This window comes from Equus caballus, chromosome 2 (assembly GCF_041296265.1).
Source record: "Equus caballus isolate H_3958 breed thoroughbred chromosome 2, TB-T2T, whole genome shotgun sequence".
Taxonomy (NCBI): Eukaryota; Metazoa; Chordata; class Mammalia; order Perissodactyla; family Equidae; genus Equus; species Equus caballus.
Window position 1 is genome coordinate 3,661,777 of NC_091685.1, and position 26,091 is coordinate 3,687,867.

General features: G+C 40.8%; 1 long non-coding RNA gene across 2 annotated transcripts in view; it reads left to right on the forward strand.

Annotated features, from left to right (window-relative positions):
• The window catches only part of LOC138920203 (uncharacterized), a 118,311-nt gene extending 95,598 nt beyond the window's left edge, over positions 1–22,713 (forward strand). Inside the window, exons 2-5 of one of the 2 annotated variants that reach the window (XR_011430979.1) lie at positions 3,814–3,913; positions 4,634–4,794; positions 14,402–14,503; positions 19,486–22,713. This is a non-coding gene — a long non-coding RNA (uncharacterized lncRNA). The remainder of the gene's footprint in view (positions 1–3,813; positions 3,914–4,633; positions 4,795–14,401; positions 14,504–19,485) is intronic. The other variant, XR_011430980.1, reaches the window with a different exon arrangement.
• The last annotated feature ends 3,378 nt before the right edge of the window (positions 22,714–26,091 follow it).

The following is a 26,091-nucleotide window of genomic DNA, read 5'->3' on the forward strand; positions in this document are numbered from 1 at the left end:
TCAGCTCACTTCTCCTTGCAGCTGAATGGCGGTTTCTTCTTGAAGAGAGGCCTGAGCAGCGTACTTCCATGGCTGCCACAGCCATCTTCATTCCCACAGCCAGGCCTGGCCTCCCGATCCCCAACCTGTGTCAAAGACCTGTGCTTTCATCTTGCATGGCAACAGGGATCTGATCGACCCCGAATGGAGTGTCAATATGAAAGAAGAAGAGACTCATAGAAGTGAGACAAAATTAATGATCTCTAGGGTAACCTTAGGGGACCCAGGGGTGGTTGATAACAATCAATCATCATGTTTTCACCGAGCGTATACTATATGCTTTGTACTGTGCAAGGTATTTGCTGTAGGAAATCCCCAACCATAGAATCATAAAATTGGAAGGGACTTGAATGCCTGGTTTAAGTCTCCCTCTCGTGAGCAGGAATCCCTTGTAGACTACCTCAAATAGTATTCTACAGTATCCTCTTACATACCTCCAGTGATGGGGGGCTTCTCACTTCTGTCATCTCCTTGGTTGTTAGCTCTAACTGATAGAATATGCCCTCTTAAGTGGAATTCAAAATGCTCCCACCACCTTTAATTTGTGAAGTCACTTTAATAAGACTTCCTACTCTCTCATTTATTAATCCTTTAAATATTTGAAGACAGTTGTCATTGTTCCTGAAATATCGTTGGAGAAGGAGGGTATCAGAGTCTCTGATTCTCCAACTGTGAAACAATGGGACCTGACTAATGTGGATCACTAGGGTCTCTTTATGACCTAAAAGTCTATGAAGCCTTGAAAACTTCATGGAGCAAATCTCAAATAAAAGAGAAATCCATATAAGTTGAAAGACAATGTGTTCTCTCTGAAGTGTTTGTTGTACATTTCCTCCGGAACACATTGGAATATGGACTCAGGAATAGTGGGGCCATCTGCTGAGCGATTGCCCATTTATGTTGAAATAAAACAGACTTTGATAATTAGAAGCATGCTCCTCAAGATGAAACAATACAAGCTCTCCACATTTCCCCACCATTAGCAATTCCCAATGTTGACTGGACACGTTAAAACAACCCCCACTTGCCATCAGGGAAAAAATAAAACAGTCGTTATGGTTCACAGCACAAGAAAGAATTCTTTATGCTTATGTTTAACCAGCACACACTAACGCACCAAGTACTCACTGTGTGCTGTCTCCACGGTGGGTTCTTTCATGTATTTTATTTTGTTACGTTTAATATTCACAAGAACAGTATGAGGTAGATTTTATTAACTCCACATTCCAAATGAGGGAAGTGAGCCTCAAAGTAATCACGTGACTTGTTCAAATTTACCTAGCTGGTTGAGTGGATGAACTAGGACCTTCTGACTTACAGTCCAGTGTTCTGCCATTCCATCAGCACAAGGAAAGTTCTTGATAAAAGACCTATGACTGTGTATGTAGAGTGTGCAACTATTTTAGTTTGGGTCACCCCAGAAGCACCCTCCGAAACAAGGATTTAGGTGAAAGTAGTTTATTTTAAGAGGATAAGGAAACACCAAAAGAGGATGGTAAAGCAAGTCAGAGAAGGGAAGGCAACCAACAAATCGTGCGTTAGCAAGTCAGCTACAGCTGTGGGCAACTGGAGCTAAATCCTGGGGAAATTCTGAGAGCTAGTGTAGGACACAGGGCACAGAGTTAGCCCAGCCAAGGCGGAAGGGGCTGGGGCATTTATAAACCAACTGTCAGTCATTGGTTGAAGTCTCCTAGCAGCTGTTAATTTCCTGGCACTGACTACCTGCCATGCAGCTGGACAAAACATGCTATAGAAGCCTCAGGAAGACGTCAGGCAGCGAAATTCAGGAGCTAGTAATTGGAGGCTGGGCTCGAGTGCACTGAACTACAGGGCAAGAGGATGTGGGCAGAGCCCTGACAGCACCTGCTATAGCAACTAAGTGCCACATACTGTGTAATCTGTCAACAAACATATCTTGACCGCCTACTGTGTGGGGTAGCACAGGGAGAACCAGACAGATATGGACCAGCTTTCATGTGGCTTATTATCTAGGGAGTAGGGCAGACATAAGACTTTGAAAACAGAACTGACATTGGAACCGCCACCCACCGAAGGTGAGAGAGACTTTGTTCTGAACCTAACTGAACTGATTACCTGCTAAAACAGCAAGAGCAACAACCAATCAACATGCATCAGAGGATTTTAATGAGACCTAGAGTCTCATAACAAAAGACTCAAAATGTTCAGGATATACTAAAGTTACTTTACAGACAAGGACCAGGAAACTCTGGCCCACTCTTAAGGGAAAAGACGATCGATACATATCAACTCCGAGCTAACCCGAATGTTGGAGTTACCAGATTTTAAAGGAGCCATTAGAACGATTCTCCTTGAGGTAAAAAAGTGAATACTTTTTAAGTAAATGGTAAGATAGAAGCTTTTAGCAGACAAATATAAAGGATAAAGAATCAAATTGAAACGTTAGAACTGAAATATTCAATAACTAAAATAGATGATTCACTCTATAGTCTCAACACCAGAATGGAAGGAACAAAGGGAAGAGAAAAAGATTGGAAAAAAATTCAAAGAACCTCAGGAAACTGTGGGACACAAAGAATATGTGTAATGTAGTTATGGAGCAAAATAACAAAAGAAACACCTAGGAACCCATAACCGAATGTAAGAAGTAGGACAATGTCAGTCCACTAGCTACACCTCTCCCATTGTCACACCTCCTTCTCAGAGCTAACCTCTCCTGATTTTTGTATCTATCATTCCGTTTTTCCATAGTTTTATCGCATATGTATTTTTTCTCCAAATAATTTATTTCAAAATTATTTTTGTTATAATACTGGATTTAATCATTTGAAACTTGCTTTGTAGCGTAATATCTAAGATTCATCCATGATGTCATAATCTATAGCTACAGTTAACTAATTTTCATTGTTCTATAATATTTGTGTATAACTATGCCACAATTTAAATGTCACTTTCCTGTAGATTAATATTGTATTATTTCCAGTTTTATTTGTTTATTTATTTTGCTATTACAAGCAATGTTGCTATGATATTTCTTTCACTTGTCTCCTGGTACACATTTGTATGATTTCTCTAGGGAGAAATCTCCAGGAATGAAACTTCTTCTGGACCATAGGGTATGCAAATATTTAATCCTTGCCAACAAATGTCAGACTTGATGATTTTTTTTGGTTAGTATGGTGAGTAAAAATCCTACCACAATTTGCATTTCCCAAACTTCTAAAAAGTTGAATATCTTTTAAAATGTTTATTTGCCATGTGTGTGTGACTGTTTTTTGTGAAATGCCAATTCATATCTTTTGCCCACTTTTCTTTTGGGTTCTTTGACTTTTCTCATTATTTATAGCAGTTCTTTTGACATTCTGTACACTAATCCTTTGTCACATAAAGTGTTACAAACATGTTCTCTCAGTTTGTGGCCTGTTTTCTCACCTCCTGAATGGTATCTCTAATTTTAGTGCAGGTGAATGTATCACTTTTTCCTTCTGTGTTAGCATTTTTGGTGACTTATTTGAGAAAGCATTTTTACCACATTGTCAGATAGTCTCCTACATGATTTTGTGTAAATTTTAAAGTTTTGCCTGTCATATGTATCTTTAATACATTTGGGACTGGTTTTTGCATATGGTATGTAGGAAGGATCCATTTCATTTCGGTTCATTTGGCTGTCGTATTCTCCTAGCACTGCTTATGAGTAAATCCTCTTTTCTCAAATAGTCTGTGATGCCCTTTTGTCAGATAACAATTTTTCATATATGTGGAGGTCTATTTCAAGAATCTCTATTCTAATTCTAGGGTTGATTTGTCTGCACCTGCACCAGTATCATACTGTCTAAGTTAACCAGCTTTGTGATAAGCCTTGATGACTGACAGAGGATATCCTCCCGCTTTGGAAGTACGTTGGCTAAGAATTGGTCTTTGCTCTTCCATGCACATTTTAGAATCAAGGACTCAGTTTCCTTAGAACATCCTTAATGGGATTTTAATTGGAATTGTATTAAATCTACAAGTCAATTGGAGAGAATGAACATATTCATGTAGTCACTCTTTTAGCATTGTCTTTTTTCATAAGTGATATATCTCTCCATTAACTCGTCTTCATTTAAATTATATTTTCTAGATGTTTAGTCTTTTTTTTATTGTTTTACAGGAGTTCTTTATATATTCTGGAGGTTTATAGGAATAGAAATTCATTTTCATATATTGATCTTATAAGCAGTCACATTTAAAAATTATTTTCTTATTTCTAACAATCGGTACCTAGGTTCTTTTAAACTTCTTATATAATATAGTTATATAGTTTTCAAATGTGATCATTATTTTTCTTTATTCCCCCTAGACGTAATTATTTTTGTTTCTTCCCTTTGTCTGATATCTCTAAGGAACCGTGTTCTGTTCCTTAGAGCACCGTGGGGCTATCTAGTACCTAAGACTAAGACAACCAATAGGAGAAAAATTGTGGGATCTGCACACGTTCTTTTCATCCAGGAGAACAATAAGATCACTTCCACTTAGAATTTTCTAAAAGGATGGTGGAAAACAAAGTTCTGTTTTAATTAGTCTGCAAGTCATACTCATTCAACATATTAATTGCTCTTATTGTCTCTAATCAAAGATTATTAGATATCATTATTTCCGTTTTACGGACAAAGAAATTGAAATGAAGGAATGGAATGTACGCTGGCCAAAGTCAGAGCTCTCTGAAGTATTGGAGCTGCAGTTTGAACCCAGTGTGTCTGGATTGTTCCACTATGGCAGCCTCACTCAGAACTTGAGGTGAGTAGAGCAAGAAGCAAAGAAAGCCCCTGAATTACTAGTCTAAACAGTGGAGTGCACTGGGACGTTGTTCACAGGATGGAGAAGGTCATGAAAGGCGTGTGGAGGGGCTGGGGTAAATGAGTTTGATTCTTGAAGTTGAGAACTGTTTCTCCCTCATGGTCTAGTTCACGGACAATTAAATTCTCTTTGTTAATACAGTGGTGTGCCACATAATGATATTTCAGGAGATGATGAACTACATATATGATGGTGGTCCCATAAAATTATGATGGAGCTAAAAAATTTGTATCACCTAGTGACATTATAGCTGTCAGAGTGTCATAGTGCAACGAGTTGCTCACCTGTTTGTGGTGATGATGGGGTAAACAAACTTACTGCACTGCCAGTTGTATAAAAGTATAGCACATACAATTACGAATAGTACGTAATACTTGATGGTGACAATAAACAGCTATATTGCTGGTTTGTGTATTTACTATAGTATACTTTTTATCATTATTTTAAGGTATACACTTTTTACTTAAAAAAAGAAAGTTTACTGTAAAACAGTATGCCGTGTTACACCAGCAGCAACCTCATACAGCTCTTGCTTACTGTGTCTCTTGATCACATCATTTTCTCTTGTGCTTGACTTACTTTCATGTTGTTTTGTTCATCATGGCCCCTAGGCATACAAAATCCACTGCTAACATTGCTAGTAAGAGGCCACGTAGAGTGATTGACCTGGAAATAAAATTAAAAGTGATTAAGGACTACAAAGGTAGAAAATCAGTGATGGTTATTGTTTGCCAGTCAGGCATGTCCCGTCCCACCATAGCTGTGATCTTCAAGAACAAGAACAAAGAGACAGAGCTGTTAAAGGATCTGTTTCATTGAAAGCAACGAGACTAACAAAAAATCAAGAAGGGGCCTATGTGAGACATGGAGAAACTTCTAATGACTTGGATTGAAGACGAGGTACAGAAGCTGATCCCTCGCAGCACCATGACAATCACGGCCAGAGCAAAAATTTGTTTGTGATGTTGAAAGAAAAGGCTGGACTTGACTACAATGTTGAATTTACTGCTAGCTCTGGGTGGCTTAAACAATTCCAGAATTATTATTCCTTGCATAATGTGAAAGTGAGTGGTAAGTGTGTGAGTGCTGAAGTGAAGGCAGCTGAAGAATTTTTGGAAACTCTAGATAAGCTGATTGTGGAGGAAAATTACTTGCCAGAGCAAATATTCAATATGGATGAAGTCTCTCTATTCTGGAAACAGATGCCTAAAAGGACTTTCATCCATAAGGAGGCCAGGTCAATGCTAGGTTTCAAAGCTTTTGAGGACAGGATAACATCTTGTTTGGGAGCAATGTTACAGGCTACAAATTGAAATCCTCTGTGATCTGGCACAGTGAGAACTCCAGGGCCTTCAAGGATGTCAATAAGCACACACTGCCAGTGTACTACAGGAGCAAGAAGTCATGGATTTCCCAGCTCCTCTGCCAAGATGCCCTCCTGAATTGCTATGCCAGTGAAATGGAAAAGTACTGTTTGGAGAATAACATGCCTTTCAAGATTTTGATTATTGTTCATAATGCTCCTGGACATCCTTTTTTTTTTGGTGAGGAAGACTAGCCCTGAGCTAACATCTGTTGCCAATCATCCTCTTTTTTTTTCTTGAGGAAGGTTGTCCCTAAGCTAATATTTGTACCCATCTTTCCTCTATTTTGTATGTGAGATGCTGTCACAGCATGACTCGATGAGTAGTGTGTAGGTCCATACCCAGGATCCAAACAGGCAAACCCCAGGCGGCTGAAGTGGAGCATGCAAACTTAACCACTACACCGCCAGCCCAGCCCCAATCCTCCCTTTATTGGTGGTCTTCATCCCAACATCACAGCAGCGTTTCTCCCTCCAAACACCACCTGCTTGATCCAACCAATAGATCAAGGAGTTATAGCAGCCTTTAAGGCCTACTACCTAGGGAGGACCTTTGCCCAGGTTATTGCTGCAACTGAGGAAGACACCGAGAAGACACTGTTGCAGTTCTGGAAGGATTACAACAATTGACTGCATCAAGAACCTTGATTGGGCTTGGGATGGTGTCACCAAGGAGTGTATGAAGGACAGCTGAAAGAAAACACTCAGGAGGTTTGTCCATGACTTCAAAGGATTTGCCAAGGATGAGGAGGTTGTAAAAATCAACAAGGCTGTGGCGGAGACGGCGGACAACTCTAACCTGGGTGTAAATAAAGATGACACTGAGGGGCTCCCAGAGGTGATTCCTGAGGAACCGACTGATGAGGAGTTGTTGGGACTGGAAGAGGGACGCTAGCTGAAGAAGAGGCAGGAGAAAAGGAAACTGCAGGAGAAAAAAAAGAGGAACCCCCATGAAAATTCACAATGAAGGATTTAGAAGAAGCTTTTGCAGACCTCAACAGGCTCCTTAAAAAGTTTGAAAACATGGACCCAACACTGAAAGGTTTTCATTAATAGAGTGGAATGTTCATGGTGCATTATCTGCTTACAAGCAAATCTATGATGAAAAGAAGAGACAAACCAAGCAAACTACCATGGACATCTTTCTGAAAAGAGTGACCCCTCCCCAGGAAGAGCCTCAGGCAGGTCCTTCAGGAGGCATTCCAGAAGAAGGCATTGTTATCACAGGAGACGACAGCTCCATGTGTTATTGCCCCTGAAGACCTTCCAGTGGGACAAGATGTGGGGGTGGAAGATGGTGATAATGATGATCTTGACCCTGTGTGGGCCTGGGCTGATGTGTGTGTGCCTTAGTTTTTAACAAAAGAGTTTAAAAAGTAAAAAAAAAAAAATGTTTAAATTTAAAATAGAAGCTTATAGAATAAGGATATGAAGAAATAAAATATTTTATACAGCTGTACAATGTATTTCTGTTTTAAGCTAAGTGTTCTTACAAAAGAGTCAGAAAGTTAAGAAAATTAGAAAGTTTCTAAAGTAAAACGTCACGGTAAGCTAAGGTTAATTTATTGCTAAAGAAAAAATATCTTTTCCTAAGATTCGTGTACCTAAGTGTGCAGTGTTTACAGAGTCTGCAGCAGCGTGCAGCAACGCCCTAGCCTTCACATTCACTCACTACTCACTCACTCACACACCCAGAGCAGCTTCCAGTCCTGCAAGCTCCATTCGTGGTAAGTGCCCTATACAGGTGTGCTGTTTTTCATCTTTTATACTGTATGTTTACTGTACCTTTTCTATGCTTAGATATACAACTGCTTATCATTGTGTTACAACAGCCTACAATATTCAGTACAGTATCATGCTGTACAGGTTTGTAGCCTAGGAGCAGTGGGCTATACCATAGAGCCTAGGTGTGTATTAGTCTATACCATCGAGGTTTGTGTAGGTCCGTTATGACGTTTGCACAACAACGGAATTACCTAACAACACATTTCTCAGAACATGTCCCCGTCATAAAGTAATGCATGACTGTATTTGGAGAAAAATAATTTTATTGGAAATGTTCTTAGAAGTTTTAGAGAAGATCACAACCTCTTCTTTTTGCTGTGTTTTAGCCTGACGCTGTGGCCAGCTGTTCACGTATGTCCTTTTGAGCCAGCCAAGAACAGCTGCTAACTGTCACTGCTCAGCTACGTGACAACCATGCTAGTTCAAGGCCCATAGCTATGGAATTCACTGTCACAGCAAATATAAATGAATCCAAACCTCCATTTAGTATGTCCTAGCGTATCTTTCTTTCGAGAGGAGTTGGAGGGGTGGAAACCCTATTAACAGCTCCATCAAAAAGAAAAAAAGACTTTTTTTCTTAAGTCTCCCCAAGAGCCATTTCATCCAGAAATCTGGGACCTCCACAGGAGTATAAATCTGTAACAGCAGTCATTTTAAGACCATCAGTCAATCAAAACCATCCTTCCACGATGCAAGGGGCACCAGCTGTGTCAGTCAACATCCCAGCTAGAAACAGACGGCAGTCAAACTGGATGACCTGAGGATTGCTTTGAAAAGGACCATTCACATTGGTATAATGGATTAGGGAAACAAGGATGCTGAGGTAGTCTGGGGCGAGCACCATAAGAAGCGATTATAGGCTCATGCTAGGAAGCTTAACGAGAAAGGTAGTTACCAGAACCCAGAGAGCCTGATTTTAGGACAGGGCATCTGATAAGACCTGTGGCCTTCAAATGACGGACACAGCCAACATGAGGTGATTTGCCATGGAAACAGCAGAGACAGTATATACCAAATCTCACTTCCTTTCTATCCTCTGATCTCCTCCTCCCTTTGACTGAACCCAAGGAAAGCAATGATCATGGGAGCATATTGATGTGGTTCATGAAGGCCAGTGTCCAGGAGAACAGAGCAGCTGGGAGAATGGTGGAGAGCGGACATGAAGGTCCTGTTGGAAGATATTTGGCAATGTCCACACTTTTGCCTGTCAGTATCCTCTCTTGTCTTTGTTCAGGTAAAAGATTGATGTCCTTGGGCCAGCCTTGGTGGCTTGGTGGTTAAGTCCAGCATGCTCCGTTTTGGTGGCCAAGGTTCGGTTCCTGGGCGTGGGCCTATACCACTCATCTATCAGTAGCCATACTGTGGTGGCGGGTCACATACGAAAAGAGAAAGATTGGCAGTGGATGTTAGCTCAGGGTGAATCTTCCTCAGCAAAAAAAAAAAAAAAAAAAAGAAAGAAAAGAAAGAAAAATGATTGATGTCCTCAACACAGATGATGCAAAAATCCCATCAGAAACTACAACATCACAAGTGGATCTCAATTTGACTATATTCCCATCTGAAACTTGAAAGAACCCTAGCCATCATCAGGTTCTTAACGAAAGGCTATGGGTAGAAATGAGGGTGTATAAGAAAAAATTAATTAAATAAAATATGCAGATATACCCTCAGCTTCCATATAACATATCATGAGGCCTATGTAGATAACTATAGCTGCCTTCTACTACTCATTTGTATTTCCATTGCCTCTGCCAGCCCCTCAACCTGATGGCGTTCTTTATCCGTTGAAGTGACCCATATCTGTATTCTTATGAGATCTAAGTCCTTGAAGATCCTGTTTGGGTCCCCCTCATTTTCCAGTGAACAGGACTGTTGGAGAACAAGATGTGTCCCAGTGAATCCTCCAGGTTATAGACACAGTTCTATTTATCACCATTGTGTAGTAGCGTCTCAATTTCCCTCTGGTAATTGGAATCAAATAACCTTGCTGGGACAATGACATCCTTCTCTACCTGTTGGTTCAGCAGCATGGGAAGCCCGGGAAATATGAAAGAGCAGCAGTCTCAGCATCTCATTCAACAGTAATAGAACTTATTCTCTGGTGAAAACATTTCTCCTTTGGGGCAATAACAACCCCAAACCCGTTGAGCCAAGGTGATGGTGTGGCAGGTAAAAATTTCTCCATAGGATGTTGTCTCCCACCTGGTGCCCAAAATGAGCCCTTATTAGGCCGTTCCACCATTCTATCAAGCCAACTGTACATGAGTAATGGGGCACCTGGTAAGACTAGTGAATTCTGTGGGTGGGAATCCACTGTCACACTTCCTTTATTATAAAATGTTTTCACTAATTGGAAGCAAATCTATGTAGGACGTTATAGCAATGGGTAAGGCCTTCTGTAAGGCCACAAAAGGTACAGCTATCTTAAGTGTGTAGGCGTGGAAGGAAAATCTTTACCTAGAATTTGTGTTTATCCTTGGTTGAAGAAATACTTCTCCCTTCATGATGAGCTGGGTTTAAGGTAACCTACCTGCTACTGGGTGACTGCTAATCTCCCAGAATTAGTGCCATATCAGGAGTGCAGCAATGGCCTCTGCTGTTGTCAGGTTGAGCATGCACCAGTGACAGATTAGATTTTAGTCAAAGCATTTTATATCACAGAGAGGATGTCCAATCTAAAAATATTACTGTGTAGGTGGAAAAATAACAATGACACTGTGGAATTAAAATCATAGCAAATTTAAATGAGCCGAGGTAAAAAACGGTTTGGTTTGTAGGGCTTATTATTTCAACACATTTTCTTAACATCAACTATATGCCAGGGGCTGTTTGCAGGGCAAAGGATACAAAAAGGAAAACTTTACAATTTCTACCTTCTAGAAACTAAAATATCAAAGCAAACAGTTTCTAAAACTGTGATAATTGTAGCAAATGAGATACGCGCAAAGTGTTACAGGAACAAAATTGATTTTTCCTCGTGGAGTAAGGGAAGATTTTAGCCAAGGATTTGATATTCAAAATGACAAGGCAGTCTAGAAGAAGATAAGGGAAAGTATGGTATTTTAGGAAGAAATGTCACCGAGGCATAACCATGAGCTACTTCTCACTCTAATGACTTAGAAAATGTCAGTTAAGTTACGCCATTGCATTATAGGACTATACAGGAAGGAGCTGGAGACGTGTGCCTGACTTAGGAACACCTTGATAAAGAAGGTCTAGATCATAGAAGACCTTGCAGGCTGGTAAGTGGCTTTGCCTTTACTCAGCAGCAGGAAATCACAGAAGGGTTTTAAGCAGGGTGGTGACATTATCAATATTGTGTGTTAGCACATTCTGTAGAGGAATTGATTGATACAGGGCAAATAGGAGCTTAACCCAAATGGAAGGAAAAATTGATGGCGACCTATTTAGGATATTTTCAAGGTTCTTGAAAAAGGGAGACACAGAAGCAAGAGATGTTTAGGAGATGATATCCTTATGACTTGGAAACTGATTGGATAAAAGGTGAATGAAAAGGGGCAGACTTAAGTATCTCTTAAGGTTAGGACTCAAATGGCTGGTTGGGTGATGATGCCATTTATAGACAGGGAATAAAAGAGAAGAAATAGGTTTTGTGGGGGAAATACTTTTAACTTAATTCAAATAAACACAATTGATTCAATTCTTACGTATGATGAAAATAATGTCTTATACAGTTTGGGTTAGTATTTTTTTTTTTTTTTTTTTTTTTAGATTTTTTTTTATTTTTTTCCCCTTTTTCTCCCCAAAGCCCCCCAGTACATAGTTGTATATTCTTCGTTGTGGGTTCTTCTAGTTGTGGCATGTGGGATGCTGCCTCAGCGTGGTCTGATGAGCAGTGCCATGTCCGCGCCCAGGATTCGAACCAACGAAACACTGGGCCGCCTGCAGCGGAGCGCGCTAACTTAACCACTCGGCCACGGGGCCAGCCCCTGGGTTAGTATTTTTAAAAGGAGTTTGAGGTAGAGGTATGAGTCTGGAACATAGGCTAAAGTTCAGGATTGAAGCCATAGATTATAAAGTTAGGAGCATGTTGGGGGCAGAGAAAGGATGGATGAGAATGAAATCTTTTCACAGCAGTGAGCAGAGTGTGAATTTCTCGTGTCCCTCTCCGTACTCTAAATGCCACAGGACAGAAAACTTATCTGCTAATCCCTAGTTACCTGAAACAATGCTTGGTACATAGAAAGTGCTCAAAAATGTTTTTTAAATGACAGGTGGGAAAGGAATAAATTGACCAAGAAGAAAATGAATGAAATATAGGAAACACCAATATTCAAGAGGAGAGCAAAGGAAGCAGTGAGAAGCTCTGAGAAAGAGAGACAGAAAAAGATAAACAGAGGCTAATGCTGTAAAAGTCACAGTAGGACAGTGGAAAGAAAGAAAGAGCCAAGAGGGTAAATGTTGCCAAGATGTCAAATAAGTTAAAGGCAGGAATATGCACAGTGGAACTGGCCATGAGGAGAGAGGAAGAGTCAGACTGCAGTGGATTTCAAACTGATTGGGTAGGAGGAAATGGAACTAGAGAGTGTAGACAACCCTCTTAAAAAAATTGGATGAGAAAGAAAGAAAAGGAATTAGATAAAAGAAAAAAGATCCAGAAGCAGATTTTAATTTTTCATTGTCTTATTGTTGGTCCTAGTACTTAAAAAAAATATCTACTTTGGATGAAAGAGATTTGATCAGGGTTATATGCTGCAGGAGAAAGGGCACGTTGCATCTCAAAGAGGACATGATTTCATGATTGATGGAGCAAGACTGCAGAGAAGACTCAACTGGACACTGGGGGGAACGGTTGTAGCTTGATCCTTTGAGTGGCAGCTGAGGGGCTCTCACAGCACTTGCCTTGTGGACTTTGGAAAGACCCGGCTCAGGATTCGCTGCCTTTTCAGGCTTCCCATGGATTTCTGTGCCAGGTTTCCATCAGCTCCCTGGCTCAGGAAGTGTCCTGGCTGGAGTGGGGAAGAAAGGACATTGAGGCAGAGTGTGGTGAGAGCCATGCGGCATCTGCTTGCGTCTGGGAGCTGACTCACACACTCAACATCTTCCCCACACCCGACTTCTTGTGTTTGGGTTTTGCACTTTCCTATGGAATCGTCTTTACTTTCCTCTGAATCAGAGTGGGTTGGGAAATATAAACACAAGAATCATGACAAACTTGTCTGTGTGGGAAAGAAAAGATGTCGCTGCAGAAAAGATGTCCAGATGCAGCATCTGGGTAGCAGTCACAGCAGAGACAGAGCAAGGGAGCTTCATTAGAGCTAAAATCTTTGTTTCTTTTCTTCCTTTTTTCGTTCCTCATTAAATAAACTTTCTTTGCTCTAAGGTGGAAACTCAGAGATGAAACAATCGAGTTCCCTGTACTCAAGGAGCTCTTGGGATAGTGAGCTAGAGATGTGAAAAATATGGACCAAGACCCGGGAGTGGAAGCAGATTGGCAGATGGGTTATGTGACCCCCAGGCCTGAGAACTGAGGGGCCCAAGGCAAGTAAAAAGCCAACTCTGTTTCAGGGAAGGAAGTCTAAGGATGAATAGGTTGAGGTAGCTGATTCTTCTACAGCAGCTGAAATAAAAAGAACAGAAAAAAGAAAGAAGAAAAAGTGAGGAGCAATGTCCCCTCCTTCATTCACCATTTATAAGGTACCTGTTAGGGGCTGAGCACTGGGTGAAAAGACTTGCAGCCACGTAAGTGGGGAAATGGCCATCGTGCAGACAGAAAATCACACAGTGTCTGGCCCACTGATTCCCAGCCTGGGATCCCTAGACCTTTAGAGGTCCCAGAATGTAGTAACGATGAATCCATGGGATTTTTAAAATATTTAAAGCTGAAGTGAAGGTATTTCAGGGTGACCTAGTAGGAAGTGAAGGGTGAGGACGGCTATTGCCGAACTTCCAGGGGGCCACGCCCCCTCTGGCCATACTGAAATACTTTCGTTTCTCTGAGCAGTCACACTCTGGGTGTGTGACATGTTATATTTCTTCTGCCTTCCCTCCTTCCTCTATTAGCTAACTCTAAGAAGTCCTTTAAGACTTGGCGCAGGTGCCATGTTGTCAGGCCCAGTCTAGGTTGTTTCTCTTCTGGATTCCCACTCTAGTTTGTGCTTTCCCTGTCCAAACCTTGATCACTCACACTGCGTTGAAACTCTGTTTCCATTGGTGTCCACTACAAGACTGTGGGACCCTCCAGCACTGGGACGATCTGGGATTCATCCTTGAAGCTCCAGCATCCAGCATGATGTCCCACCTAACAAAATGTCCAGCTCACAAGAGTTGCTTTATAAACATTTGTTTAATGAAGTTATGGCCAGAGAAAAAGCAAGAGTGCTTCATTGTGACTAAAAAATTTATTTCTGCCTTTTTTATGTCTTCTTTTTCTTTCAGCTACTGCGGAAGAATCAGCCACTTCCCTCAATGGATGCTCAAACTTCCTTTCCCAGAACAGATTTCTTCTTGAATTTTCTCTTGGGACCCTCGTTCTCAGAGGTGGGGGACCACATAACTCATTCTGCAAAATATCTTCCACTCCAGGCACACTTGGCCTGATACTGCATGGGGCAAAGGAAGGACAGCCAGCCAGGAGTCCCAGGAGAGAGTTCAGATACGTCCAATGAGCATTTTTATACAGTAAAGAGTCTGCCGCTGACTCATTTTGTGGCCTCCATAAGTTATTGACCCTCTCTGAGTCTCACCTCCTCTGTAAAAAAGAAGGTGAGAAGGGGTTGGGGACTAGATGAGAGGTAGCATAGAGTGGGGAAACAGACAGGAACAATGTGGAATCAGACATACCTGGAATGACATTCCAGCCTTGTCACATGTCCTCTTTGTCATGTGGCTTCCTGATTCTCATTGCCTCCTGTGTAAAAAGGGAATGATGATACCTGGCTCTTCAAGCCATTGTGAGAATATGTGGGCAACTAAAAAAAAATGCCTGTCATTTGGTAGATACCAAACAAATCACACTCTGCCTCTCTAGCGAAAGGGATCTTCCAGTTCTCTATTTCGTATTCTAGATTTATACCTCCACACAGTCGGTCTCAGTCAACACTCTCTTTAACTCTCCTCGTACAGTTATTCAAATACTTCATCCCTTTTCCCTTTCCTCATTCATTCATGTAAAAAATATTTATTCTATTTATTCATTCGGTATTTTAAGCTAAAGAATTCATTTGGAAAAATCCTACCTCTGCTCTTTCAGTGTTGGCTAAGTGATGCTAGACTAGCGGTCCTCAAAATTTTTGGTCTCAAGAACCCATTACACTCTTGAAAATCAGTGAGGAACTCAAAGCCCTTTTGTTTATGTGGGATATATCTATTAATATTAGAAATTAAATCTGAGAAATTATAAGAATATTTATTAATTTATTTTAAAATAACAATAATAAATCCACTACATGTTTTTGGAAATGACATTTTATGAAAAATAACTCTATTTTCTAAAATAAAAATAATTATTGAAAAGTGTGGCATTGTTTTATATTTTTATAAATCTCTTTAATGTCTATTTAATAGAAGATAGCTGGATTCTCATATCTGCTCTGAAGTCAGAATCTGTGCAATATTTCGTTGAAGTCTGTGAAGAGAATCCAGATATATATGGTCCAGAAAATCCAGATATGGCTATAAAATTAATTTTGATAACCTTTTAAGATAATCATGGATATTCTTCTTTGATATTACACCAAAACTTGACAAGCAGTAATTTCTTAAAGTTTAGCTGCAATGTGAAATCTGAAACCATATCAATGAGCTTTCTACATTTTACTACATTGAAATCCACTGGTCTATCTTTCCCTTTGAATATATTTTTTTGCCCATGCATAATTTGGTAACATCATGCACTGGTCATGGGGAAAATATCAGTTCATAGAGTTATGCAGATCTTTGAAATGTTGACCCATTTCATTATACAATGTCAAAAAATCACATTTCTTATTATCACCACCAGTATCCTCAGAAAATCTGAGTGTTAGGATGTTGTCAAGCTCATGATGGCAGATACAAGTTTTTCAAAATTTAAGTTTTTGCTTGAAAGCTTGAATTCAATCTTTGGCAACAAATGTCATGAGTTGTTTTCTTTGAAGTGGTAGGCTCTCTTCATTCACTTTTGAGAAAATGTATGACATACTCTCAAGTCTGAATAACCATAGTTTGTCACTCTTACAAGTAATAAAAGTAATTTTTACTGCTTCATCAAGAACATTTTTAAGTGAAATTGGCTTTTAGTTTTATTTTTGTTTTTTAACTGTGAGTCATAGTGTTAAACAATACAACAACTACTGATACAGTTTGATGTCACACCTTGACTCGGGCTACAGCATCAGCAGTTTCACTCACCATGGCTTTTGTGCCACCAGTCAACACAGTATCAGCACAAATGTCAACACAGTGAAAAGAGCAATTACTTCTTTCTATTACCGTGAAAATAGTTTTTACTTCACAGACTCCCTGAAAGACTCTTGGGTATTCCCAGGGTCCATGGACCACGTTTTAAGAAACACTGTTAATATTTTTTGTTTTGAAAGGTGAGCTTGCCTCCACTGTGGACTAGTCATCAAGCATGATTTGGAAGCAGTTCTCATTTTTCTTTGACAATGACCATGGCTTCTTTTCCAGATGACATCTGCCTAGTATGTAATTGGTGACTACATCCAAGTAAACATGTGGAAAATGAGAGCAAGCGGGCGTGCGGGCTCGGAGGGAATTGCTTGTTTGGAGGATGATGGGAGAGTGCAGTTCTGGAAGGAGTTCACTTCTATGAGTGTGTATTGCCAGCCTTCAAAAATTGCCACATGTGTGCTGTCATACAACTTATAACGTGCCTGAGGGGTTCAGCTTATTGTAGAGAAAAAACATGGGCTTTATACCCAGCCAGGCTGGGTCCCAATACCAGCTCAGTCGCTACTATCTATGTGGTGTCTTCCAAGTTGCCTTACCTTGCTAAGCTTTAATTGTATCATCCGGAAAATGAAGGCACAGCGCTCAGAATATTATGATGCTAAGCATGTAAAGGATGAGATGTTGGGTGAATGCTTCGATGGACCATGGAAACCCCGCTTCAGGGATGGACTGACTTCTTCATCCACAGGGAGTGCTGCTGAAGATGGCCCTCACTGTCAGTCCTCCTCGGAGAAAGAAGAAAACTGCTTTGTCCAATGTCACACCTCCTCTCAAGGGGCAGCCTGCTTCCAATGACTGACTAATGGTCTGGATACCTTATCGCAACCTAGTCCAGCTCTGAAAGGCTGTCTCAACTCCAGAAGTCTTCGTGGAGTAAGCTGAGGCCTTGTTGGGAGTATAACACAGCTCAGCTCCCCAACCTTTGTCTTACCTCTCCCCTTCCACAAATATCATCCCCAAAGCCCTCCTGAATAAGGTCCTGGATGCTAAGCTTCACTTAAGAGTCTGGTTTCTGGTGAACTGAATCTGAAGCAGAGGCTTTATTAATATTATAATTATTATTTATAACCCTCTACTCCTTCCAATTATGGGTAGGCCCTAGTAGCTGGAGCGTCCTTGGAATACTGAATACCCTGATGGTTGTAAGAGGAGGGTTTTGAGAGGGAGCCAGGAGAGGGCTGAACTAATCTCCATAATTAAGGGGGCATCAATATAGTTTGTGGGGAGGAAGAAATCAAGTTGTAATGAGAGAAGAGACAGGGAGGCTTGGGGAGAAGAGGACAAGAAGAACCCTTTCTGGAAGAAGAGTCAGAAGAGGAGACTTTGGGGTTCAGACATGTATAATGAAGATTTTTATATAGTAAGGATTCTGGAACCACCATGCTTGGTATAAACCCCAGCTCTGCTGCTTACTTGCTCTATGACTGAGCAAGTTACTTTCCACCTTTATGCCTCATTTTCTGTAAAATAAGAATAGTAAAAGTATCTACTTCAAAAGGTTGTTCTGAAGAATAAATGAGTTCATTAGAAATAAGAAGATGAAAAACGTTTTTCCGTATATTTGCCACTCTCCAATGGGAAGTCAGAGAAGCATACATAAATTACAGTAATGAGGTTTTATGCTGTAGATATACATAACTTTAGTAGTTTCATAGAAGACAGAGTTCCTAAGGCCGTGTGGGAGAAAGAGAGAAGTCTTTGCAGAAGAAGAGACATTTGAGGGACTGTAGAATGAATCAGAGCTTGTACGGGAAGACGAATATGGAAAGATGGAGAGGATGGCACTGGAGAGGACCCGGAGGTGTGAGACGCCCGGGACCATGAGGGTTTCTAACGTTCCTGACTCACTCTGACTGAAGTCTAAAATCTGCGGGAAGGAGTGGGTGGTCAGAGATGCCACAGAGAAGTGGGCAGAACCAACCAGCTCTGCTCGACTCCGTGTGCCAGCAGGGATTTCAACCTGTGGACACTAAGCAGCAGGGAGGGACAAGGCCGGATTCACATTCCGGCATCTTTGAGGAAATGATTTCAAGGTGAGGAGTCAGGAGTCTAAGAAAGACATTTCCAAACCTTCTCTTCTGTCTCCTGAGGTGATTAATAATAACGACTTCTTGAATTAATATTCATAAAGTGATTTTGGAGCTCTTACTCACACTGTTAATTATACTTTAATGTTAAAATGTAAACGGCAGCAACCTTTTTTGAAGGCAACTTGGCAATATCTGTACATTCTGAAAAGCACACACACACTTTGATCTTTACATTCTTTTCTAGATATGCAGCTATATTAACATATTTATAAACGTATTTGATCAAAGATGTTCACTAAAGCATTGTTTGTAACAGCCAAATACAAAGCATAAGCATCATATGCATAAGTATGGAAATGATTAAATTGAATTACGAGAATTTAACAGAATACTGTGCAATCAAGAGCAAGAATGATCAGAAAGGGACAGTCTCCACCTTCTACTTACAGGAGAATAAAAGGAAGTTGGAGGATACAGCATGTAGTGTTCCTTCATTTGTGTAAGTACAGTTTATGCATAGAACGTTTTTGGCAGGATCCACAGAAACTGGTGACAGTGACTGCCTTTGGAGAAGGCGACAGGATGACTTAGCGGCCTGGTCTAGAAGGGTGTTATGGAATGAATGCTGTGTCCCCACAAAGTTCACATGTTGGTCCTAACCCCAAGGTGGATATATTTGGAGGTGGACCTCTAAGGAGGAAATTAAGGTTAAATGAGGTCATAAGGGTAGGGTCCTGCTCCAATAGGATTAGTGTCCTCTGACATGTCAGACGGCTCACTCTCTCTGGCCAGGCACCAACAAAAGGCCATGGGACAACATAGGGAGCAGGCAGCCGTCTACAAGCCAGAAGAGAGCTTTCACCAGTAACAGAATTTGTCAGCACCTTGATTTTGGACTTCCCAGACCCCAGAACTCTGAGAAAATAAATATGTGCTGTTTAAGCCACCCAATTTGTAGTGTTTTGTTACGGTAGCACAAACAGACCTGATAGAAAGGGACACAACTTTTAATTATATATTTTTTTCTTTATATTATAGATAGCTTGGTAAAATCATTTGCTTCCCAAGCCTCACCAGCCTAAGAAGTTCTCAGCAAATTAAAGGAGAGGAAAACACCTGCGCCTCCCTTCATGAGAATCTCGAAGGTCCCAGCTCTCTCCCTTCAAAGCTCTTCCTTTTCCCTGGCAGTGGGCTGGAGGTCACGTCCTCCCCAGAGGCCGGCACTGTTTACTGCTGTTGGAGACACCTCTCTGCTGCCTAGAAGACTCCAGCAATACAAGCTGATGTTCCTTTAGAAGTTGATCTTAGGCGTCAGTGTTATTCAATTTGCCTTAGCGCTTTGGGTTTGCCTGGCAGGTACAAGAGCAGTAGCAAAACACAGTAGAGACTGCATGGGTTCCTGAATTAGACAGCCTTCCGTTTGAGACCTCAGCTCTGCACCTTCTCAGTGGTCTTGGCATAGCCGTCTATAAAGCCTCTCTGATCCTCTGTTTCTTCTTTTGAAAAAAGGGGCTAAGAATCAACAGGGTACAGATTATGAAGATTCGCAATAAAACATGGAGTGTACCTGGCCCCTAGTAGACCCCCAATAAGTGGCTGCTATTATTACAAACGACAGTGTTATTTTTCCAGTCTCTTTTGCGGCTCTTGAAAGAACTTTACCAACTCAACAAACACCAATGGCTATTCTCTCCCTGATTAGTGGAATTGCTGCCTCTGTATCAGGACTGTAGCTTCTTAATCTTTCTGTTTTGTTATGGTCTCTAATTTGAGGGAATTAGGGATATGTTCTCTCTGGACTGGTTGGAGGGCATTTGCATGGCAGTCCCAGTGTCCACAGATAACCACAGATAGCCCTTTTTCTGACCTTAACCACCAGATACTATAATCTTCTTTGAACTTATGGTTATTTCCCGGTCAACCTCCGGCTTGAGAGCAACCTTTAAACGAACCACCTTTGATGTTTTAATACTCACCAACTGGGGGAAGCATATTCCACAATTTCTTACCTTGCCTCTCAGGTAGACAGTTTATTGAAATGAGAAGAACATTGGCTTTGAGGTCAAACATTCTTGATTTTGTCCCTGCTAGTTGGGTGAACTTAGGCAAGTAACTCAGCTCTGGTTATGTCATCTGTCCCATGGAGGTAATTCCTATCTCATAGAATGGCTGAGAGAACTCAGAGAATCATTCAATGTCAAGTTATTAAAGCAATGCCTAGTATATATTAGGCACCTACTGAATAATAGTTCTTTTATCTCTTTTCAAATAAGAAAACTATTGGCCTTCAGAGGTGTGCCAGAGCACCTGAAGTTGGCCTCATCCACCTCCAAATTAAAATGAAATTGGGAGCAGATTCTTTTTTTGTTTGTTTTTCTTTGGGAGGGGAGGGGTGCAGAGTCTTAAATGCACCCCATTCAGACTACAGATCATAGAGTCACGGCACTCTTTAAATGAGAAACAGTAGGCTTTTGGAGTCAATTTTGTGAATCACTTTTAACAATTTTACAAGGATATTTGTCATGAAATTCTAAACACTAATCTTATGCATGTCTTGAATGTTATCTATTCACCCTGCTTCTTCCAATAATTTAAGGCTATTTTATTTTGTATTGACGTAGTTTTGTGAGCTATCCCAAACTCTCTGTGGAAAGAGTAGGGGTATAGAATACATAAACAAAACAACGAAATGAAGTACAAAAAATAAAACAGCCAAAGAAAGGATTTATCTAGGGCAACTTTCTGCCTCAATGTGTGCTTTGCATTTCAATTGGGCTGAAAGCCTTGAGAGAAACATACCATTTTTATGACCAAATACTACTTGACCTTTCTCATTTCTTTTTCTACCCACAAAGAAAATATCTAAAGGACAAAACTTTCTGATATGGAACAAATTCTTATTTTTCTCTGGCACATCATTTATGGGCTTGTCAAAGACAAAGAAAGAAAGGCTTGCTGAGAGTCATGGGAGCGTGTGGTGCTCGCAATGCCCCTGGCATTCCTGGGTCTGTCTCCTACTGGGGCACAGAGCTGTGGGGTGGGCTGGACGTTTTCAATCACACGCTCTCTTTGTCTGTGGCATTAACCCTATGAGCCTTCTCCACTCCTTCCAAAACATTTGGCATGCATCTCCTTCCCCAGTCCTGGGCTGATAGAACAAACTACTAGAATCAGTTGACACAATCTCTATCAGAAGCAACTCGGCTCGTCTTATCCCGAGCCAATAACGCACAACACACAACATGGCTGAACTCCAAGGTCACTGCACATTAACAGACGGGAGGGGAATTATCAGTGGAGAAATACAATCAAGCACCATGTGGATGGGTGACAAGAAGTCCTCTGGCCAGAGGAACAGATTACATACCAGCACTGTGTTGGCTCACTGCCCCGAAGAAATACATAGCAATCCACACTCGGGGAAAATTCCATGAAATAGCAGAGCAGGAACATCCTGAAGCCAATGGCAACGCATTCCAAGAAAAACATCCAATGAACCAAACCCCAAACAACACAGACCTCAGAAACGTAAATAAAAATTAACTGAAAAAGGAAACCTTCAGAGTCTTGGGAAGAAACACAACAGATTAAGTGACCACAAAACACTAAAACACCAACTAGTTATTTACCCACTGCTTTGTGGTAAACACAAGGCCTGTAGTCTCCAGGAGGTTATTTCTGGGCGCCAATGACTTAGCACATAGGCCAGCAAAGAGCGTGGACTGTATTTTCCTCCCCAGGGCAAGTGGCATTTATAATGGGCCTGAGAACCAGAGGGAAGTTCTTTGAACCTCTTAGTCTTATAGCTATTTATAAGGATGAGAGAAGAGCAGAGGGTGGGAAAAGCACTGGGCTTAAAGTCAGAAGCCTTGGGTTTGCATACCCTGTCACTTACTAACTCTGCTATCCTGGGCAAGCTGCTTAACCACGCCAAGTCTACCAGTTTCCTCATTTGGAGAAATGAACGGATAATAATTTTTACTTCTTCCTCACAGGGTTGATGTGAATTTTAAACAAGAAAATGGATGTAAAGTGTGCTTCATAAAAGGCAAAGTACAATACAACAGGCAGTCATTATATTTGTTGTTTCTATTGCTGTCACTACTTCATTTATCTAGGATCATAGGAGAACTCACGCCCACCCACTTCAGGTGAATTTCCTGAGAGCAGAAGTGTGCCCCTCTGCACATCCATTTCAACTGATTTGGCTAAAATCTATAACCATTCACTTCCTTTAAAAAATACCGTTTAGACTTCTCTTAGACTTAAGACTTTCTTAAACTTGACTTAGAATCAAAGGTATGAACACCTGCTATTGCTCTGAGTAGCAGTAGGATCAGTTCTGTTGGCGTGTTTGTTTTTGATTTTCTCTCCTTCTGGGAGGTCAACTATAGCCTCAACCACTGACTTGTTTTAATAGCTTCTCCTACCTCTTTTCTGCTTGTGTATTTCTAATTTGGTCAAAACCAGATAACCAAGCTTGTTAGAAGTGAGTGCTAACTATGAACCCGCAAGTCTCTCTTTAGAATCTTGGTAGTAAAACGTATGGCGTTCATGCAGGGGCTTTGAGAGCACCATGGTAGAACTCAAAGATCTCTTTTTGGCTTGAGATTAGAGAGTGGAAGGTGTTAGAAAAACTGACCTCAGGGTGAACATGTGGTGTCTGAGTTAGGAATATGCTGGATATATTTGTTCTGCTCACATCGCTCTCACATTTTGGTGTAGGTACGTGCACGTGTGAGCATCATCATTTCACAGTCGGCAGTGAACGACATCTGAGTCACAAGGATTAACACTAGGGACGAACAAGTGTCTTGAGGACCTGTTAGGGCATTCCCATGTGTTGATCCATAGAGAATATCTGAGAGTCCTTTGACTGAACTAAACTTCCTATTTAAACCCAGAATCACTCCATTCAGCAAAACTAGTTATTGATTTTTCTCTGAATTGGCTCTCTGTTTTACTAATTTTACCCACTATACTGTTGTCTTAGCACCAAAGCTTCTCACCATGGTAGAATCATGATAGAATCACAAGACACTGATGCTAGAAGGAACCTTCCAGGTGATACAGCCCAGTGGTTTCCAAATGCTACTTTGAAGACACACGCTGGTCCTGACAAATTTTCACCAGTCTGTGGAAAAATGAGAACAAAAAAAGGGGGACAATATGACAATTCAGCCTTTTTTTTTTCATAAAATTAATGTATTCCATTTAAAGAGATAGCTTGTATTCTGAAATTTTGCTCTTCCTTCTTTTCTGGTGTTCTTTATCATTTTATTTGAAATGATTGTAATAGTAAGTGGCAGTTATCTGAAAAATAGCTATTTATCAAATCAAAAAGTTGACCATTCTGTGTTAGGCTTCTGGTTTGTGGTTGTTTTGCTTGTTTGTTTCATCTATGAATTTGAAAAGTTGAGAACTTCAGATCTGGAACAGCTCCTTCGTTTTCAGATCGGGGGACAGAGACCCTGAGAAAATGGCCAAAGTTGACACAAGCTAGAAAGCGAGGACTGAAGCCTGGGCTTGCCGGTCTCCCTGCTCCACAGCCAGGTCCTTCAACAGCTGGAATGTCAGTTATTATTACCAACTCTGTGGATGAGAAACATGAGACACTTAAAGAGGGTGTGAGTTAAGGAAAGGAAACCTCTATTTCTTGAGCACACCGATGTGCCAGACACAGTGCTAATCCTTCGCGTGTTTTGTTTTGCTTGTTCCTCATAACAACTCTAAAAGGAAGATAAAATTGAATGCGTATTATAATTGTAGAAAACTAAGTTCAACATGTGAGTTAACTTGATGGTTCAGAATCCATCAAACCAAATTACCACCTAGTTACATGTGACTCAACAAACATCTGTTGAGTGTCTTCCCTGTACAAGATAAGTCTAATGCTAAAGTAATTGAAAGATTTTAGCAAATTATAAAGTGGTAAGCAAATATACAGTAATTGTTTACTATTCCTCTCAAACAATCCTGTGAGGCTGCTTATCATCATCTCTGTTTTACAGATGAGGAACTTAAGCTTTGAGAGTTTAAATGGCTTGCCCAAAGCCATATATTTGGCATGTTACTGAGCTGAGGTTGGCTTTCTGACCCCAAATCCTGTCCTCCTTGCTCCACACTGTTAGGGATATCTTTTTCTGGAGAATAAACATGCTACACCAACACAACTTTAGTCTGCAAAGGATCAGGAGCCAATAGGCCACAATTGTTGCTTTGAAAAGGCAGGAGCAACAGAAGAGTTGATGGAGATACCAGGCATAAAAGGGTTGTAAGTTCTGGGCTTTCCAATAATAAGCCATTCTCCTCCAGATGATTTTAATAATCTCCAGCACATGTGTTCTAACCCCTTGATGCTTTACAATATGTGTAACCAAATAAAAGATCTCTCCAGATTCAGAGATTTACTGTTTGTGATGGGAAAAGGCCAACCAGATGACATCATTTATATTCCAAATAGGAGCTGCTGCCAAGGCTGGTGATGTTAAGCTGGAGAAATTGATCCTCAATATTATTCTGTGAAGGAAAAAAGAAAAAAGGTCTTGGCCTAGATAGTATCATTTTTTCAAAAATTTATGTGACTATGAAGACTATTTAGTAAACTTGTATTTTATCCAGAATTGCTTATGTCTAATGTGTGGCTTCTTTAGTCACACAATTACTTCCATATAATTAAACTTAACAGGTTAGGGGATAAGAGTTACCATTTTTGTTGTTGTTGTTGAATGGATAATTGGTGAGGGATTGACCTGAGGCTTATGGGCTCCAGCAGATCATACGAGCTATCAGAGCTGTGATCCTTTGTTCAAAAGCAAAAGCGCTCCATTTGTAACAGTGGAGCGTCGTAGACTCAGCCCCCACTCCTCAACTTCTTCCTTCCTGACACAACCATGGTTTTTTTCAGGTATCAATATTCTCCACTACCCTGAGACATAGGGAAAGTTGACACCATTCCCAGTTTCAAGGGTAGATCTAAATTAATCTAAGCCAATAAACACATGGCACTCCCCCCACAAGACCAGTGATCCAGGAGTGACTTGTGAATATAATCAGAGGAAGGAAAGGATTTAGGTTTCATGCTTGAGGAAAAGGGCTTTCCCTCTTTCTCTTGATGGATGATATCAAAGAGGCATCTAGCCGCAACTGCTGTTGGCATCCATTTAACAATCTCAAGGGGGACCAGGTTTAGGATGAGGCCAATGTTGAGGATGGCTGAATGGAGAGATGGAAAAAACCAAGGCACTTGATTATATCATTGAGCCTCTTATTGTGCTATGCTTTCTCTATCCTCGGATTTCCTTTTGTGTAAATATTGCACTTCCTTATTATTTAAGCCAATTTGAGTTTCTGTTGCTTGCAGCTGAAAGCATCCTGATTGGGAAAGGTGACAAAATTTGCTTCCCGAGGTCCCATCAGTTTGTTGAACCACATTCTCATAGTGTTCTTAAAGACAGAATCTCAAATCTATGTTGAATGGCTTTATTGTCCAGCTGTTACCACACTCAGAGTGGTTTTCTAAAACAAAAATCACCCATAAGACTCCCTGGCTTCTTGATCTTGCCCCCTCCAGCCTCATCTACAACCCTTCTAGCCTCGTCTCTGGCCATCTCATTAGCCACTCTACTGTCTTCCAGTTATTCC